Raw genomic sequence first — 18,504 nt, forward strand, 5'->3', positions numbered from 1 at the left:
GGAAAACGTAATTTCGATGTCTTTGTGTGTCTCGGCATGTGAAGATGTTGACAATAAAGCAGACTTTGACTTTGACTTTGACTTAAGGCCTCAGGGATTCGTTCGCCTAGCGCCCCGTAGCGCTACTCTCATCGAAGTAACTTTTAATAAGGCCCCGCTCTACTGGTTTGGGGAAGTAAAGAGACTACTTGCCTTTTTTCGGAAAAAAATCAAATTGACAAGTATGACAATGATAGTGTTTAAGAATACATTTAATACATTAATCACTAATTCTAACGTTATATATATAAACACTTAACCGTAAAAGTGCTTCCTCGAATTCGATTGTTTCCAACAAAATAGTATTTTACTTTATACGGGTTAAAATGATTTAATCGAATTATTATTATCCTGTAATTAATTCTGAAGGCAAATTGATCCCTCCAAATCATCCCAAGTAGCGTTTGACGCGGCCCGATTAAATTAAATACTTTTGATCAGGCCCCGTTTCGCTTTTGATGAGGTAGCGAGCCTACTTCCCTTTTTTCGGAAGAAAGTCAAATTAGCAGAAGTATGGCAAAGATAGTGTTTGGAAATGAGTTTAATGCATTAATCACTAATTCTTAAAATCTCCCGTTAATAAATCGGCTTATCAACCCATCCACAACAATCGATTGCATATATTGTACAAATTAGCGCACAACGAATTAAATGAGTATATACAACTCTTTTATTGAAGAAGCATTAAACAAAATTATAAATCTCAATCCTCCAAAAACTGAACAATTCCACTCACTGATGCCCTTGTAAATACAATCATTCAATCCTGGAGTAATTTTGATTGCAAAAATTAAATCAGAAAAGAGGAAAAGGAAGGTACCAATTTGGTGTTATTTTTTGGTGGAAATAAAGTCGAGTGATCAATTCGATTTTATTTCTGAAAATCCAATTTAGAAACCATGTTACATGACAACCTCCTCCAGGGACTCCAAAAAGGGTGGATACTCTGAACTGCCGTTTGGTGCATAGACACAAACAACAGTCAGGACCCATCCCCCCACCCGAAGGCGGAGGGAGGCTACCCTCTCGTTCACCGGGGTGAACCCCAATGTGTAGGCGCCCAGCCGGGGGGTAATAAGTATACCCACACCTGCTCGACGCCTCTCATCGTGGGCAACTCCAGAGTGGAAGAGAGTCCAGCCCTTCTCGAGAGGGCTTGTACCGGAACACAAACTGTGCGTGGAGGCAAGTCAGACTATATCTAGTCGGAACTTTTCTGCCTCGCACACCAGCTCGGGCTCCTTTCCAGCCAGAGAGGTGACATTCCATGTCCCAAGAGCAAGCTTCTGCAGCCGGGGATCAGACCGCCAAGGTCCCTGCCTTTGGCCGCCGCCCAGCTTGCAATGCACCCGACCCCTTTGGCCCCTCCCACAGGTGGTGAGCCCATGGGAAGGGGAACCCACGTTTCCTTTTCGGGCTGAGCTCGGCTGGGCCCCATGGGCGAAGGCCCGGCCACCAGACGCTCGCGGGGTAATGTGAGCCGTGCTTTGTCTGGCCCCTCACCTAGGACCCGTTTGCCATGGGTGACCCTACCGGGGGCATGAAGCCCCAGACAACATGGCTCCTAGGATCATAGGGGCACGCAAACCCCTCCACCACGAAAAGGTGACGACTCACGGAGGGGACTTTGCACAAATTCGCTACAAAATGAAACTTGTGACGTTACTTTCCACCCGGTTTCGAACCCGGGACCTTTAACATATGGCGAACGTGATAACCACTACACTATGAAAACTTGCCTGATGGTGGTACGGGAGCCATCTTGCAAAAAGGTGCATCACGGACTGGTCCCGGAGACCAATATTTCGAATGAGCTGAGAAAAATTCATACACTTCGTTTCCACCCGGATTCGAACCGTGGACCTCTCGCGAGTGAGGAGTATGTGTTAACCACTACACTATGGAATCTTGCCTGAACATTCCAATGGAGTCGCCTTTCAAAAAGTTCCATCACGGACTGGCGCCAGAGACGAACTTTCAAATGGGCTGACAAAAGAGCTCGAGCGACAAGGTTCCATCTGGTTTCGAACTGGAGAACTTCCGTGTGTGAGGCGAGCACGATATCCACTACACTATGAAAAATTGCCTGACTAATAATTGCAAAAAGTGCCGTCACGGACTTGCGCCAGAGACGAGTTTTTCAAAGGGCCTGATAGAAAGATTAATGCGGCTTGTTTCCACATGGTTTTGAACCGGAGACCTTTCAAGTGTAAGACAACGTGATAACCACTACACTATGGAGACATGCCAGGCTCCCCCACCGGAGCCGACGTAAAAAAAGTGGCATCACGTACTGGCGCCAGAGAATAGTTTTTCAAAGGGGCTGACAAAAACATTGATGCGGTCTGTTTCCACCCGGTTTCGAGCCGGGGACGTTTCGCGTGTTAGGCGAATGTGATAACCACTACACTATGGAAACCTGCTGTCTGCCACAAGCGACCCGTCTTGCAAAAATTTGCATCACGGACTAATTATGAAGCGGGGACCTATCGCTTGTGAGGCGAACGTGATAACCACTACACTATAGAAACTCGCTTGACTGTTGCACCAGAGCCGTCTTGCAAAAAGTGGCATCACGGACTGGTGACTGACAAAAAGTTTGTGGATTTCAGTTCTGCATTCAACACCAATGTGCCACAACAACTCCAAACTTGAAATCCACCAACATCATAGTTCACTTCAATTCCGATGAGGCACCATTTCTGTTGCGAATTTGGAGTAACAAATGAGAAAACTAATTCATTTATAATTTAGTTAATAGGGTGGAATTCCACTGCCTGCAGTTAACACAAACTGTCACACAAAAACCACTGCAGTTATGTAATAACTCTGCTGCAAACACAGGTTAACACACTTTTGGTAGACAGCATACCTAAGTTCACATGAACAAAGTAACTCCCCGTCGGGGAATCGAACCCCGGTCTTCCGCATGACAGGCGGAGATACGCTCGGAACAGCACTTGCCCGCTGAAGGCCACTCCCCCTTCACACGAGCTGCCCCTGTGCCTCTCCGCTGCCAGCGTGAGGGGGGCGCTTGCCGCTATCAAGATCCGTAAGGCGGCGGGCCCTGACAACATCCCGGGCCGAGCGCTCAAGGACTGCTCTGGTTAGCTGACGGGTGTCTTCACGGACATCTTTAACACTTCCCTGCAGCAGGCCATCGTCCCGTCGTGTTTCAAAGCTGCCACCATCGTACCTGTGCCGAAGAAACCTGCTCCGTCCTGCTTCAATGACTATCGCCCCGTGGCACTTACGCCCATCATCATGAAGTGCTTTGAGCGGCTTGTCATGGAGCACATCCGATCCGTTCTCCCCCCCAAACATTGACCCCTTCCAGTTTGCGTACCGAGCCAAACGGTCCTCTGAGGATGCCATCTGCTCTGCCCTCCACTCTGCCCTCACCCAACTGGAGAGAAGACACTCGTATGTGAGATTGCTGTTTGTGGACTTCAGTTCTTCCTTCAACACCATTGTGCCACAACGTCTCATCAGCAAACTTGACAAGCTGGGCCTCAGTACCTACCTCTGCAACTGGCCACTGGACTTCCTCTGTCAGAGGCCACAGGTGGTACGTGTTGGCGACAAAATCTCCGCCAGCATCACGCTGAGCACAGGGGCCCCCCAAGGCTGCGTGCTCAGTCCGCTGCTCTTCACCCTCCTGACGCATGACTGCACTGCAACCTACAGCGACAACCGCATAGTGAAGTTTGCTGACGACACGACTCTGGTGGGTCTCATCACCAAGGGAGACGAGACTCAATACAGGTTGGAGGTTGACCTTCTGACCACGTGGTGCAGGGATAACAACCTCCTGCTGAATGTCGACAAGACCAAGGAGATTGTTGTTGCCTTCCGGAAGGGTCACACCCAACACCTGCCACTGACCATCGACGGTGCTGTGGTGGAGAGAGTGAGCAGCGCCCGGTTCCTGGGGGTGCACATCAGTGAGAATCTCTCCTGGTCCACCAACACCGCATCACTGGCGAAGAAGGCCCAGCGCCGCCTGTACTTTCTGCGGAAACTCAGGCGAGCGAGCGCTCCTCCGGCCGTCATGACTAGTAGCGCAGCAGCTTATTGATTACATGGTCGCCAATAATCAGTCTGGTTTTAGAGCTAATCATTCCACTGAGACAGCACTTGCTAAAGTGACTAACGATCTCCTCATAGCTATGGATTCAAACACTTCGTCTGTACTGTTTGTTTGTTTGTTTGTTTATTTAAAGGAAAGGTCGACATGTAACATCAAAGTTTCATGGACTGGCCTGACTCAGTTCAAGAACTGTTTTACAGCAGGTTCCTATAACATTACATACATTTCAATACAATATATACAATATATATATATATATATCTTATTGTTAATGGGTGCAAGTTTGATTTGTTATTAAGAAATATGTGTATAGCCGTTTAAATTGCATAATAGAGGTGGCGGATCTGATTTGAAGGGGTATCTTATTCCAGATTAAAATAGATGTGCGGATAAATGAGTTATGACCAAAATTGTTTTGGTATGCTGGGATTCGGATGAGGTCCTGTGTAACTGAGCGGGTGATGCGGGCCTGTCTTTCATTACGGCCTGGGATGAGTGAATTAACTATAGGTGGGAAATAATTTATATGTAGTTGATGGAAGAGTTTTATTGCCATGAGAATTGTGTAATTCTGAAAGGTTAGTGCATTGGAGCGTGCAAGTGACTTGCAGTGATGGGTCCAGATTGATAGTCTGCCATGTATTTTGTATGCCCTATTGTATAGTCTGGCTATAGGATCCAGAGTTTCTTTTGTGGTTAGAGACCAAATGGGAAGACAGTATGATAGGTTAGACAGTATGATAGAATGTAGATAAATATTTGAGACATTATGGGTGAGATATGGCCTGATCTTGTTATAGACATACATTTTCTGTTTGAGCTTATTAGTGAGAGTGTTAACATGTTTTTTGTAGGTGAGGTGGGAGTCTAAGTGCACTCCAAGATATTTATATGTGTTTGTGACTACTAGAGTTTGATCGGATAGAGTAATGGGGACAGTTATGGAGATGTTTTTCCGAGGTGAGTGGAAATACATTATTTCAGTTTTTTTTATATTGATCGTCAGATGGTTTACTTTTAGCCAGTCATGTAGGAGCTGGAGATCAGAAGTAAGTTTGGAGTTTATGGTTTCGATGTTCGGATCTGAGATGAAAATAACTGTGTCGTCAGCATATAATATGATTTGAGTTTGTTTGCATATGTTAGGCATGTCATTGATGTACATGATGAATAATAATGGGCCCAGTATGCTGCCCTGGGGGACACCCGTGGGAGATGGTAACGGAGTAGATGTGGCCTGACCAATATTAACAACCTGGATTCTATCCGCGAGGTATGATGAGAGTATAGTTAACGCTGAGGGGGAGAGATGAAAGGAAGCTAGTTTGTTATGGAGTATTTGGTGATTAACTGTGTCAAAGGCTTTACGGAAATCGACAAAGACTGCTCCTGTGATGTGGCCTTTATTAAGAGAAGTGCGTATATATTCTGTGAGTAGTAGCTGTGCAGATAGTGTAGAACGAGCTGATCGGAAGCCAAATTGTGAGTTGTTGAGAAGGTTGTTTGTTTCAAGATGTTCTATAAGTTGTTTTGACAGGGTTTTTTCTAAAAGTTTTGATATAGGTGGGAGGATTGATATGGGACGGTAGTTGGATAGGGTTGTTCGGTCGTTTGATTTAAATATGGGGGTAATTTTTGCTTTTTTCCACGCAGTCGGAAATATGGAATGTCTTATGCAAAGATTGATTAAATGGAGGATTAGGGGTAGGAAGCTACTGGCATGGGTTTTGTAGAAGTCTGTGTTTAGTTCATATATGTCTTTGGCCTTTGAGTTATTGAGTGAGCTGAGAATACTGGATAACTCTGAGAGCGTAATCTCAGAAAAGGTTAGCTTGTCTGATGAGGGAGTTATAGGTGTGGGTGGAAACGGAGGATCAAAGTGTTCTGTTAGTTCTTTAATAGAGGTGATGAAGTAATTATTAAATGCATTTGCAATCTGTTCCTGATCAGTAGTGAGTGTATTTTGTAAAGATATTTGTATGTTGTTATTTGTATTTTCATAAATTTGCCCAGTGATGGATTTTAGTGTCTGCCAGAGGATTTTGGGGTTCGTGGCGGCCTGAGTGATTTGCTTCTGGAAGTAAGTGGTTTTAGCTTTACTTATCTCTAAGGTGCATTTATTTCTAAGATGTGTGAGAGCTGTTTTATTTTCAATAGTTTTTATTGACCTATACAATTTCAGTGCAGTGGTTTTCTGTGCGATTAGATTGAGAATATCTGAGTTTATCCATGGTAATTTATTCTGTCGTAGACTGAGTTTTCTGGTAGTAGTGTATTTTTTCCGTATGGCTTCTATAAGATTCTGGAAATCTGCTGAGATTTGTTCTGGGTCGGTGAGTGCTAGTTGATTGCTCCAATCAATATTCTTTATTTCGGTTTCATACTGTGGTAGCTTAGATCTTGGTATATTTGAAATAGTGCACTGTTGATGATTTTTCCGAGGTTTCGGGTTTTTCCTAACTGTGTATATGAGACAATGGTCTGATACAGCTACGTGGATGACTCCTGATATGCTATATTTTGCGGGTTGATTAGTGAAGATGAGATCAAGAATAGAGCTGCGAGTGTGACATATTCTAGTTGGTTCTTTTATCAGTTGGTGGAGTCCTAATTTTTCTGCCATGCTTTTTAGCGGTTTGGATGATTTGTCTTTGTAGTCTAGGTTCAAGTCGCCAATTATTATTATTATGTTACTACTCGATCTTAGTGCTGCCTTCGACACTGTAGACTTAGATATTTTATTAGGACGTCTTAAAAGTTGTGTTGGTATTTCAGGGTCAGCACTAGGCTGGTTCCATTCCTATCTATCAAACAGGACGCACCGAGTGGTCCATGGCAATGCGTCCTCGGAGCTCTATAATGTTACGTGTGGTGTCCCACAGGGATCGGTTCTCGGACCAATCCTTTTTAATATTTATATGATTCCGCTTGGCGACATAATACGTAAATATAATATTAGTTTTCAATGCTATGCGGATGACACCCAATTATATATGCCGTTATCGATGACAGATCCGCGGGATTGTTGTAATCTTGAGGCGTGCCTTGCGGAGATCAAGCAATGGATGTCTTTCAACTTCCTTCGTCTTAACCCAGATAAAACTGAGATGTTGATAATTGGGCCAACTCGTTATCAACACTTATTCAAGGAAAGCGCTATAACTATAGATAACCGTACTATCACTCAAAGCGATACTGTAATTAATCTCGGGGTAATATTTGACCAAACTCTCTCCTTTCAAAAGCACATTAAGAATATAACCAGAATTGCGTTTTTTCACCTTCGTAATATTGCAAAGATTCGTCCGATCCTCTCGACCGGTGATGCAGAAACTATTATTCATGCGTTCGTCACGTCGCGCCTGGACTACTGTAATGTACTATTGTCGGGTCTTCCTAAGTCCCGCATCAAAAGTCTACAGTTAGTACAAAATGCTGCTGCAAGGCTGCTCTCTCGGACAAGAAAATTTGATCACATTACCCCAATACTAGCCAACTTACATTGGCTCCCGGTCCATTTAAGATGTGATTTCAAGGTTCTTCTATTAACCTATAAATCACTGCATGGCTTAGCGCCTTCATATCTCGTCGACCTAGTTGTTCCTTATGTTCCGTCTCGTAACCTTCGTTCGCAAAACGCTACCCTTTTAGTGGCACCGAGAGCCAAGAAAATGTCTGCAGGCTCTAGAGCATTTTCTATTCGGGCTCCAGAGCTTTGGAATGCCCTACCAATGGATATTAGAACTGCTACCTCAGTAGAAACATTTAAGACACGTCTAAAGACACATTTCTATGACATGGCCTTTAACTTACCTGTAGTGGCCGATTCGGGTGGAGTTTGTTTTCTCTCCCTCTCCACTCCCTCCCTCCCCGGCCGGGGAGGTGGTTAGGTGGCACCCATGCTGACAGCGGCTATCTGGATTCTCGTGGGTTAATTCAGGATGGGGGAACTGCAGCTCAACCTCCTCGTAGACACTGCCAGGACAATTGAGGGCTCCTTCGGCAGCCCTCTGCTCTGACATGGACATCCACTTTTTATTTCATTGATGTTCATGTTGTATCATTTGTGCCATCTCTGCATCCATTCCAACCTGGTGATCCTGAAAGGGGGATCCTTCCATCTGTGGTCCCTTCTCAAGGTTTCTTATTTTCCCCTAGTAGGGGTTTTTAAGTTTTTCCTTGCCCTTTTGGGAGCTTAAGATCAGGGGATGCTTTGAGAATAATTGTCAATTTCTGTCTATGTGAAGCCCTTTGAGACTGCTTGTGATTTAGGGCTATACAAATAAACTTGACTTGACTTGACTACATTTTACCGTGGCACCATTGAGAGCGTCCTCTCCAGCTGTATTGCTGTTTGGGGTGGCAGCTGCACTGACTACAACCTGAAGGCCCTGCAGCGCATAGTGAACACGGCTGGTAAGATTATTGGTGCTTCACTCCCCTCCTTGAAAGACATTTACATCTCCCATGTCACCCGCAAGGCGACCACGATTGTGAGTGATGTGAGTCACCCTGCTCACTCTTTGTTTGAGCTTTTGCCCTCTGGGAAGAGGTACAGGAGCCTGCGCTCCCGCACCACCAGGCTCACCAACAGCTTCATACTCCAGGCTGTTAGGATCCTGAACTCTCTCCCCCTTTCTGCGTAGCGTCCTGTACTTTGCGCTATGCTTACTGTCTGCTGTATGCACACTGGCTCAGTTCTGCGCCTCTTATTTATTGTGTTATTTGTTTATTATTTATTCATCACTCATTATTTATTCATTATTTATTGTTTGTGCCTTCTTGTTTTTATTTTGTGTCGTCTACTTGTATGTCTATCGTGTACTATGTCTCGTCACCGTGGGATAGAGGAAACGGAATTTCGGTTTCTTTTTGTGTCTTGACATATGAAGGGATTGACAATAAAGCAGACTGTGACTTGACTTTGACTATGGAAACTGGCCTGACTATTTTATATAGGAGCCGTCTTGCAAAAAGTGGCATCATGGACGTGCGCAAGAGACAAAAAGTTGCATCACGGACTGGCCACGGAGAAGAATTTTTCAAAGGGCCTGACGAAAAGATTATCATGGCTTGTTTCCACCCGGTTTCGAACCGGGGACCTTTCGCGTGTGAGGCGAACGTGATAACCACTACACTATGGAAACTCGCCTGGCTGCCCCACGAGAGCCGTCTTGCAAAAAGTTGCATCACGGACTAATTTTGAAGCTGGGACCTTTCGCTTGTGAGGCGTACGTGATAACAACTACACTATGGAAACTCGCTTGACTGTTGCACCAGAGCCGTCTTGCAAAAAGTGGCATCACGGACTGGCGCCAGAGAATAGTTTTTCAAAGGGGCTGACAAAAACATTGATGCGGTCTGTTTCCACCCGGTTTCGAGCCGGGGACCTTTCGCGCGTTAGGCGAATGTGATAACCACTACACTATGGAAACATGCTGTCTGCCACAAGCGACCCGTCTTGCAAAAAGTTGCATCACGGACTAATTTTGAAGCGGGGACCTATCGCTTGTGAGGCGAACGTGATAACCACTACACTATAGAAACTCGCTTGACTGTTGCACTAGAGCCGTCTTGCAAAAAGTGGCATCACGGACTGGCGACGGAGACGAGTTTTTAAAAGTGGCTGACAAAAAGTTTGTGGATTTCAGTTCTGCATTCAACACCAATGTGCCACAACAACTCCAAACTTGAAATCCACCAACATCATAGTTCACTTCAATTCCGATGAGGCACCATTTCTGTTGCGAATATGGAGTAACAAATGAGCAAACTAATTCATTTATAATTTAGTTAATAGGGTGGAATTCCACTGCCTGCAGTTAACACAAACTGTCACACAAAAACCACTGCAGTTACGTAATAACTCTGCCGCAAACACAGGTTAACACACTTTTGGTAGACAGCATACCTAAGTTCACATAAACAAAGTAACTCCCCGTCGGGGAATCGAACCCCGGTCTTCCGCGTGACAGGCGGAGATACTGTCCACTATACTAACGAGGAACACGTGTGAAGAAGTTCATGACGCTTGTTTCCACCCGGTTCGAAACGGGGACCTTTGGTGTGTATGGCGAACTTGATAACCACTACGCTATGGAGACTTGTCTGACTGTGATGCGGGAGCCGTCTTGCAAAAAGTGGCATCACGGACTGGCCCTGGAGACGAATTTGTCAAATGCGCTGACAAAAGAGCTATTATGACTTGGTTCCGTCTGGTTTCTAACTGGAGACCTTTCACCTATGAGGCGAGCGCGATAACCACTACAACAACACCTGTAGAGAGGGAGGATGAGGCGTGCTTGAGGACTGCGAGGGCCGACCTGTCCCGGGGCATCAAAAAGGCAAAGAGGGCGTTCTCTTGCAAAATTACCGCCCACTTCAAGGACAGCAGGGACGCACGGAGCCTTTGGCAGGGCATTCAGACAATCACGATCTACAAGCCCGCGCCGCAGAGCTGTGAGGGCGACGTCCGTCTGCTCAATGACCTTAACCGCTTCTTTGCTCGCTTCGACGCTCGGAAGAGCACTTGCCCGCTGAAGGCCACTCCCCCTTCACACGAGCTGCCCCTGTGCCTCTCCGCCGACAGCGTGAGGGGGGCGCTTGCCGCTATCAACATCCGTAAGGCGGCGGGCCCTGACAACATCCCGGGTCGAGCGCTGAAGGACTGCGCTGGTGAGCTGACGGGTGTCTTCTTTAACACTTCCCTGCAGCAGGCCATCGTCCCGTCGTGTTTCAAAGCTGCCACCATCGTACCTGTGCCCAAAAAACCTACTCCGTCCTGCTTCAATGACTATCGCCCCGTGGCACTTACGTCCATCATCATGAAGTGCTTTGAGGGGCTTGTCATGGAGCACATCCGATCCGTTCTCCCCCCCACCAGTACCTACCTCTGCAACTGGCCACTGGACTTCCTCTGTCAGAGGCCACAGGTGGTACGTGTTGGCGACAAAATCTCCGCCAGCATCACGCTGAGCACAGGGGCCCCCCAAGACTGCGTGCTCAGTCCGCTGCTCTTCACCCTCCTGACGCATGACTGCACTGCAACCTACAGCGACAACCGCATAGTGAAGTTTGCTGATGACACGACTATGGTGGGTCTCATCACCAAGGGAGACGAGACTCAATACAGGTTGGAGGTTGACCTTCTGACTACGTGGTGCAGGGAAAACAACATCCTGCTGAATGTCGACAAGACCAAGGAGATTGTTGTTGACTTCCGGAAGGGTCACACCCAACACCTGCCACTGACCATCGACGTTGCTGTGGTGGAGAGAGTGAGCAGCGCCTGGTTCCTGGGGGTGCACATCAGTGAGAATCCCTCCTGGTCCACCAACACCGCATCACTGGCGAAGAAGGCCCAGCGCCGCCTGTACTTTCTGCGGAAACTCAGGCGAGCGAGCGCTCCTCCGGCCGTCATGACTACATTTTACCGTGGCACCATTGAGAGCGTCCTCTCCAGCTGTATTGCTGTTTGGGGTGGCAGTTGCACTGACTACAACCTGAAGGCCCTGCAGCGCATAGTGAACACGGCTGGTAAGATTATTGGTGCTTCACTCCCGTCCTTGAAAGACATTTACATCTCCCATCTCACCCGCAAGGCGACCACGATTGTGAGTGATGTGAGTCACCCCGCTCACTCTTTGTTTGAGCTTCTGCCCTCTGGGAAGAGGTACAGGAGCCTGCGCTCCCGCACCACCAGGCTCACCAACAGCTTCATACTCCAGGCTGTTAGGATCCTGAACTCTCTCCCCCTTTCTGCGTAGCGTCCTGTACTTTGCGCTATGCTTACTCTCTGCTGTATGCACACTGGCTCAGTTCTGCGCCTTTTATTTATTGTGTTATTTGTTTATTATTTATTCATCACTAATTATTTATTCATTATTTATTGTTTATGCCTTCTTGTTTTTATTTTGTGTCGTCTACTTGTATGTCTATCGTGTACTATGTCTCGTCACCGTGGGATAGAGGAAACGGAATTTCGGTTTCTTTTTGTGTCTTGACATATGAAGGGATTGACAATAAAGCAGACTGTGACTTGACTTTGACTATGGAAACTGGCCTGACTATTTTATATAGGAGCCGTCTTGCAAAAAGTGGCATCATGGACGTACGCAAGAGACAAAAACTTGCATCACGGACTGGCCCCGGAGAAGAATTTTTCAAAGGGCCTGACAGAAAGATTATCATGGCTTGTTTCCACCCGGTTTCGAACCGGGGACCTTTCGCGTGTGAGGCGAACGTGATAACCACTACACTATGGAAACTTGCCTGGCTGCTCCAAGAGAGCCGTCTTGCAAAAAGTTGCATCACGGACTAATTTTGAAGCGGGGACCTTTCGCTTGTGAGGCGTACGTGATAACCACTACACTATGGAAACTCGCTTGACTGTTGCACCAGAGCCGTCTTGCAAAAAGTGGCATCACGGACTGGCGACGGAGACGGATTTTTAAAAGTGGCTGACAAAAGGTTTGTGGATTTCACACAAAAACCACTGCAGTTACGTAATAACTCTGCTGCAAACACAGGTCAACACACTTTTGGTAGACAGCATACCTAAGTTCACATAAACAAAGTAACTCCCCGTCGGGGAATCGAACCCCGGTCTTCCGCGTGACAGGCGGAGATACTGTCCACTATACTAACGAGAAACGCTTGTATGGATTAGGGTCTTTTGTGACTTGTCACTAGAACCGGCCGCATAGTGGTAGGTTAAGAACCACTGATTAAGATGTTTGTTTTTAATAGATATGCCAACATGATCTTTATTTATATAGCATTTTCACACGCGCTTGAATTTGATAACCAGAAGCATGAAAGGACAATCGATCAGCAAGATATTGCCACTGTGGCTTTAATTAAATTGAATTATTATAGGTAACTAATTGTGTAGTTGGAAATTCAATGTGTATAACTCTGTTGGATTGCAAACATTTGTCCCTGTTTTCCAGTAGTAGTAGTAGTAGTAGTAGTAGTATGATGGCGCCGCGGATGGCAGCCACGGTGAGTCGCTCTCTGTTTCTTTGTCTTATTTTGTGTGTTTTCTGTGTCCTCTGCTGTCCATCCCGGATCACTTTTACCAGAGAAGCGCTGTTAAACATTGGACAGTCTTCTTCTGGTATTTTCTCTCCTGTTCTCTCTGATTCAGACTGTTTGTCGGAGATTCTAGCCGGAGCAGCGGTGTTATACAAGCTAGTGCGACGGCGGCGCGGAAAACGAGCCAGAGCACTCGTAAAGCTGAGGCAGAGAGGGTTCCGTTCTGCCCTACCGTCAATTCATCTGGCGAATGTCCGCTCCCTGGCGAACAAGATGGACGAACTGCTGCTCCTCACTTCAAGGAACACGGACTTCAGCAGATCGGCCGCGCTGTGCTTCGTTGAAACGTGGCTCTGCGAACGAACCCCCCAACACGCCGTGGAGCTAGCGGGGTTTAGGCTAACTCGTGCAGATCGCAGCGCGGAGTTCTCCGGAAAATCAAAGGGAGGTGGTCTCTGTTTCTACATTAATGAACGTTGGTGTACTGATGTCACGGTGTTGAAAGAGTTTTGCAGCCCTCTCTTAGAAACACTTTTCATGAACTGCCGGCCGTTCTATTCACCACGGGAGTTCTCCTCAATCGTCATGGCGGCTGTTTACATTCCACCACACGTACGTGCGAGTGAAGCCACGCAGATGCTGGCTGACCAGGTAACAGAAACTTCTACCAAATTCACTAATTATTGTTCTGGGTGATCTTAACAGGGCGAACCTCGCACACAAAGAATTTTTCAAAGGGCCTGACAAAAAGATTATCATGGCTTGTTTCCACCCGGTTTCGAACCGGGGACCTTTCGCGTGTGAGGCGAATGTGATAACCACTACACTATGGAAACTTGCCTGGCTGCCCCACGAGAGCCGTCTTGCAAAAAGTTGCATCACGGACTAATTTTGAAGCGGGGACCTTTCGCTTGTGAGGCGTACGTGATAACCACTACACTATGGAAACTCGCTTGACTGTTGCACCAGAGCCGTCTTGCAAAAAGTGGCATCACGGACTGGCGACGGAGACGGATTTTTAAAAGTGGCTGACAAAAGGTTTGTGGATTTCACACAAAAACCACTGCAGTTACGTAATAACTCTGCTGCAAACACAGGTCAACACACTTTTGGTAGACAGCATACCTAAGTTCACATAAACAAAGTAACTCCCCGTCGGGGAATCGAACCCCGGTCTTCCGCGTGACAGGCGGAGGTACTGTCCACTATACGTTACAAACTCCCCAGATACAGACAGCATGTAACGTGTCCCACCAGAGGGGCACAGACTCTGGACCACTGCTACACCGTGATCAAGGATGCATACCACTCTGTGGCTCGTGCAGCTTTAGGACTCTCGGACCACTGTCTAGTTCATCTGATCCCGGCCTACAGGCAGAAACTAAAAATTTCTAAGCCTGTGGTGAGGACTGTGAGGAAATGGACAGTGGAGTCAAGGCAGGACCTCCAAGCCTGCTTTGACTGCACCGATTGGGGAGTTTTCGAGGCTGCAACTTCAGACTTGCATGAACTCACTGACACTGTCACATCATACATAAGTTTTTGTGAGGATTGTGTGTGCAGACTAAGACCTTCTGCACGTACAACAACGACAAACCTTGGTTTACACCGAACCTCAGGAGGCTGCACAAAGTCAAGGAGGAGGCCTACAGGAGCGGCGACCACGACCTGTTCAAGCTACATTATGGGTACTACATTCACTACATTATGGAAACTTGTCTGGCTGTGAAGCGGGAGCCGTCTTGCAAAAAGTGTCATCACGGACTGGCGCCAGAGAATAGTTTTTCAAAGGGGCTGACAAAAACATTGATGCGGTCTGTTTCCACCCGGTTTCGAGCCGGGGACCTTTCGCGTGTTAGGCGAATGTGATAACCACTACACTATGGAAACCTGCTGTCTGCCACAAGCGACCCGTCTTGCAAAAAGTTGCATCACGGACTCATTTTGAAGCGGGGACCAATCGCTTGTGAGGCGAACGTGATAACCACTACACTATAGAAACTCGCTTGACTGTTGCACCAGAGCCGTCTTGCAAAAAGTGGCATCACGGACTGGCGACGGAGACGGGTTTTTAAAAGTGGCTGACAAAAAGTTTGTGGATTTCAGTTCTGCATTCAACACCAATGTGCCACAACAACTCCAAACTTGAAATCCACAAACATCATAGTTCACTTCAATTCCGATGAGGCACCATTTCTGTTGCGAATATGGAGTAACAAATGAGCAAACTGATTCATTTATAATTTAGTTAATAGGGTGGAATTCCACTGCCTGCAGTTAACACAAACTGTCACACAAAAACCACTGCAGTTACGTAATAACTCTGCCGCAAACACAGGTTAACACACTTTTGGTAGACAGCATACCTAAGTTCACATAAACAAAGTAACTCCCCGTCGGGGAATCGAACCCCGGTCTTCCGCGTGACAGGCGGAGATACTGTCCACTATACTAACGAGGAAGTTTATGACACTTGTTTACACCCGGTTCGAAACGGGGACCTTTGGTGTGTATGGCGAACTTGATAACCACTACGCTATGGAGACTTGTCTGACTGTGATGCGGGAGCCGTCTTGCAAAAAGTGGCATCATGGACTGGCCCTGGAGACGAATTTGTCAAATGCGCTGACAAAAGAGCTAGTATGACTTGGTTCCGTCTGGTTTCTAACTGGAGACCTTTCACCTGTGAGGCGAGCGCGATAACCACTACAACAACACCTGTAGAGAGGGGGGATGAGGCGTGCTTGAGGACTGCGAGGGCCGACCTGTCCCGGGGCATCAAAAAGGCAAAGAGGGCGTTCTCTTGCAAAATTACCGCCCACTTCAAGGACAGCAGGGACGCACGGAGCCTTTGGCAGGGCATTCAGACAATCACGATCTACAAGCCCGCGCCGCAGAGCTGTGAGGGCGACGTCCGTCTGCTCAATGACAGCTACCTACCTACCTCTGGTTTTTAATAGACATGCCAACATGATCTTTATTTATATAGCATTTTCACATGCGCTTGAATTTGAAAATCAAAGGGAGGTGGTCTCTGTTTCTACATTAATGAACGTTGGTGTACTGATGTCACGGTGTTGAAAGAGTTTTGCAGCCCTCTCTTAGAAACACTTTTCATGAACACTTTTCATGCTATCTGCCACAAGCACCGCTTCTTTGCTCGACGCTCGGAACAGCACTTGCCCGCTGAAGGCCACTCCCCCTTCACACGAGCTGCCCCTGTGCCTCTCCGCCGCCAGCGTGAGGGGGGCGCTTGCCGCTATCAACATCCGTAAGGCGGCGGGCCCTGACAACATGCCGGGCCGAGCGCTGAAGGACTGCTCTGGTGAGCTGACGGGTGTCTTCACGGACATCTTTAACACTTCCCTGCAGCAGGCCATCGTCCCGTCGTGTTTCAAAGCTGCCACGATCGTACCTGTGCCGAAGAAACCTGCTCCGTCCTGCTTCAATGACTATCGCCCCGTGGCACTTACGCCCATCATCATGAAGTGCTTTGAGCGGCTTGTCATGGACCACATCTGATCCGTTCTCCCCCCCAAACATTGACCCCTTCCAGTTTGCGTACCGAGCCAAACGGTCCTCTGAGGATGCCATCTGCTCTGCCCTCCACTCTGCCCTCACCCAACTGGAGAGAAGGGACTCGTATGTGAGATTGCTGTTTGTGGACTTCAGTTCTTCCTTCAACACCATTGTGCCACAACGTCTCATCAGCAAACTTGACAAGCTGGGCCTCAGTACCTACCTCTGCAACTGGCCACTGGACTTCCTCTGTCAGAGGCCACAGGTGGTACGTGTTGGCGACAAAATCTCCGCCAGCATCACGCTGAGCACAGGGGCCCCCCAAGGCTGCGTGCTCAGTCCGCTGCTCTTCACCCTCCTGACGCATGACTGCACTGCAACCTACAGCGACAACCGCATAGTGAGGTTTGCTGACGACACGACTCTGGTGGGTCTCATCACCAAGGGAGACGAGACTCAATACAGGTTGGAGGTTGACCTTCTGACCATGTGGTGCAGGGATAACAACCTCCTGCTGAATGTCGACAAGACCAAGGAGATTGTTGTTGCCTTCCGGAAGGGTCACACCCAACACCTGCCGCTGACCATCGACGGTGCTGTGGTGGAGAGAGTGAGCAGCGCCCGGTTCCTGGGGGTGCACATCAGTGAGAATCTCTCCTGGTCCACCAACACCGCATCACTGGCGAAGAAGGCCCAGCGCCGCCTGTACTTTCTGCGGAAACTCAGGCGTGCGAGCGCTCCTCCGGCCGTCATGACTAGTAGCGCAGCAGCTTATTGATTACATGGTCGCCAATAATCAGTCTGGTTTTAGAGCTAATCATTCCACTGAGACAGCACTTGCTAAAGTGACTAACGATCTCCTCATAGCTATGGATTCAAACACTTCGTCTGTACTGTTACTACTCGATCTTAGTGCTGCCTTCGACACTGTAGACTTAGATATTTTATTAGGGCGTCTTAAAAGTTGTGTTGGTATTTCAGGGTCAGCACTAGGCTGGTTCCATTCCTATCTATCAAACAGGACGCACCGAGTGGTCCATGGCAATGCGTCCTCGGAGCTCTATAATGTTACGTGTGGTGTCCCACAGGGATCGGTTCTCGGACCAATCCTTTTTAATATTTATATGATTCCGCTTGGCGACATAATACGCAAATATAATATTAGTTTTCAATGCTATGCGGATGACACCCAATTATATATGCCGTTATCGATGACAGATCCGCGGGATTGTTGTAATCTTGAGGCGTGCCTTGGGGAGATCAAGCAATGGATGTCTTTCAACTTCCTTCGTCTTAACCCAGAATAAACTGAGATGTTGATAATTGGGCCAACTCGTTATCAACACTTATTCAAGGAAACCGCTATAACTATAGATAACCGTACTATCACTCAAAGCGATACTGTAACTAATCTCGGGGTAATATTTGACCAAACTCTCTCCTTTCAAAAGCACATTAAGAATATAACCAGAATTGCGTTTTTTCTTCGTAATATTGCAAAGATTCGTCCGATCCTCTCGACCGGTTATTCATGCGTTCGTCACGTCGCGCCTGGACTACTGTAATGTACTATTGTCGGGTCTTCCTAAGTCCCGCATCAAAAGTCTACAGTTAGTACAAAATGCTGCTGCAAGGCTGCTCTCTCGGACAAGAAAATTTGATCACATTACCCCAATACTAGCCAACTTACATTGGCTCCCGGTCCATTTAAGATGTGATTTCAAGGTTCTTCTATTAACCTATAAATCACTGCATGGCTTAGCGCCTTCATATCTCGTCGACCTAGTTGTTCCTTATGTTCCGTCTCGTAACCTTCGTTC

At 47.3% G+C, this 18,504-nt stretch overlaps 9 non-coding genes across 9 annotated transcripts; all 9 read right to left on the reverse strand.

Moving 5' to 3' along the window:
- Positions 1 to 2,385: 2,385 nt before the first annotated feature.
- Positions 2,386 to 2,458, reverse strand: trnav-aac (transfer RNA valine (anticodon AAC)). Its single transcript has one exon. It is a non-coding gene; the product is annotated as a tRNA-Val (tRNA).
- A 6,745-nt stretch (positions 2,459 to 9,203) lies between these two features.
- On the reverse strand, positions 9,204 to 9,276 carry trnav-cac (transfer RNA valine (anticodon CAC)). The gene has a single exon. It is a non-coding gene; the product is annotated as a tRNA-Val (tRNA).
- Positions 9,277 to 9,491: 215 nt separating this feature from the next.
- Positions 9,492 to 9,564, reverse strand: trnav-aac (transfer RNA valine (anticodon AAC)). The gene has a single exon. It is a non-coding gene; the product is annotated as a tRNA-Val (tRNA).
- Positions 9,565 to 10,063: 499 nt separating this feature from the next.
- On the reverse strand, positions 10,064 to 10,135 carry trnad-guc (transfer RNA aspartic acid (anticodon GUC)). The gene has a single exon. It is a non-coding gene; the product is annotated as a tRNA-Asp (tRNA).
- A 2,188-nt stretch (positions 10,136 to 12,323) lies between these two features.
- Positions 12,324 to 12,396, reverse strand: trnav-cac (transfer RNA valine (anticodon CAC)). Its single transcript has one exon. It is a non-coding gene; the product is annotated as a tRNA-Val (tRNA).
- Positions 12,397 to 12,708: 312 nt separating this feature from the next.
- trnad-guc (transfer RNA aspartic acid (anticodon GUC)) lies at positions 12,709 to 12,780 on the reverse strand. The gene has a single exon. It is a non-coding gene; the product is annotated as a tRNA-Asp (tRNA).
- A 1,148-nt stretch (positions 12,781 to 13,928) lies between these two features.
- On the reverse strand, positions 13,929 to 14,001 carry trnav-cac (transfer RNA valine (anticodon CAC)). The gene has a single exon. It is a non-coding gene; the product is annotated as a tRNA-Val (tRNA).
- Positions 14,002 to 14,982: 981 nt separating this feature from the next.
- trnav-aac (transfer RNA valine (anticodon AAC)) lies at positions 14,983 to 15,055 on the reverse strand. The gene has a single exon. It is a non-coding gene; the product is annotated as a tRNA-Val (tRNA).
- A 499-nt stretch (positions 15,056 to 15,554) lies between these two features.
- trnad-guc (transfer RNA aspartic acid (anticodon GUC)) lies at positions 15,555 to 15,626 on the reverse strand. Its single transcript has one exon. It is a non-coding gene; the product is annotated as a tRNA-Asp (tRNA).
- Between the last annotated feature and the right edge of the window lie 2,878 nt (positions 15,627 to 18,504).

This window comes from Syngnathus typhle, linkage group LG1, assembly GCF_033458585.1.
Source record: "Syngnathus typhle isolate RoL2023-S1 ecotype Sweden linkage group LG1, RoL_Styp_1.0, whole genome shotgun sequence".
Classification (NCBI taxonomy): Eukaryota; Metazoa; Chordata; class Actinopteri; order Syngnathiformes; family Syngnathidae; genus Syngnathus; species Syngnathus typhle.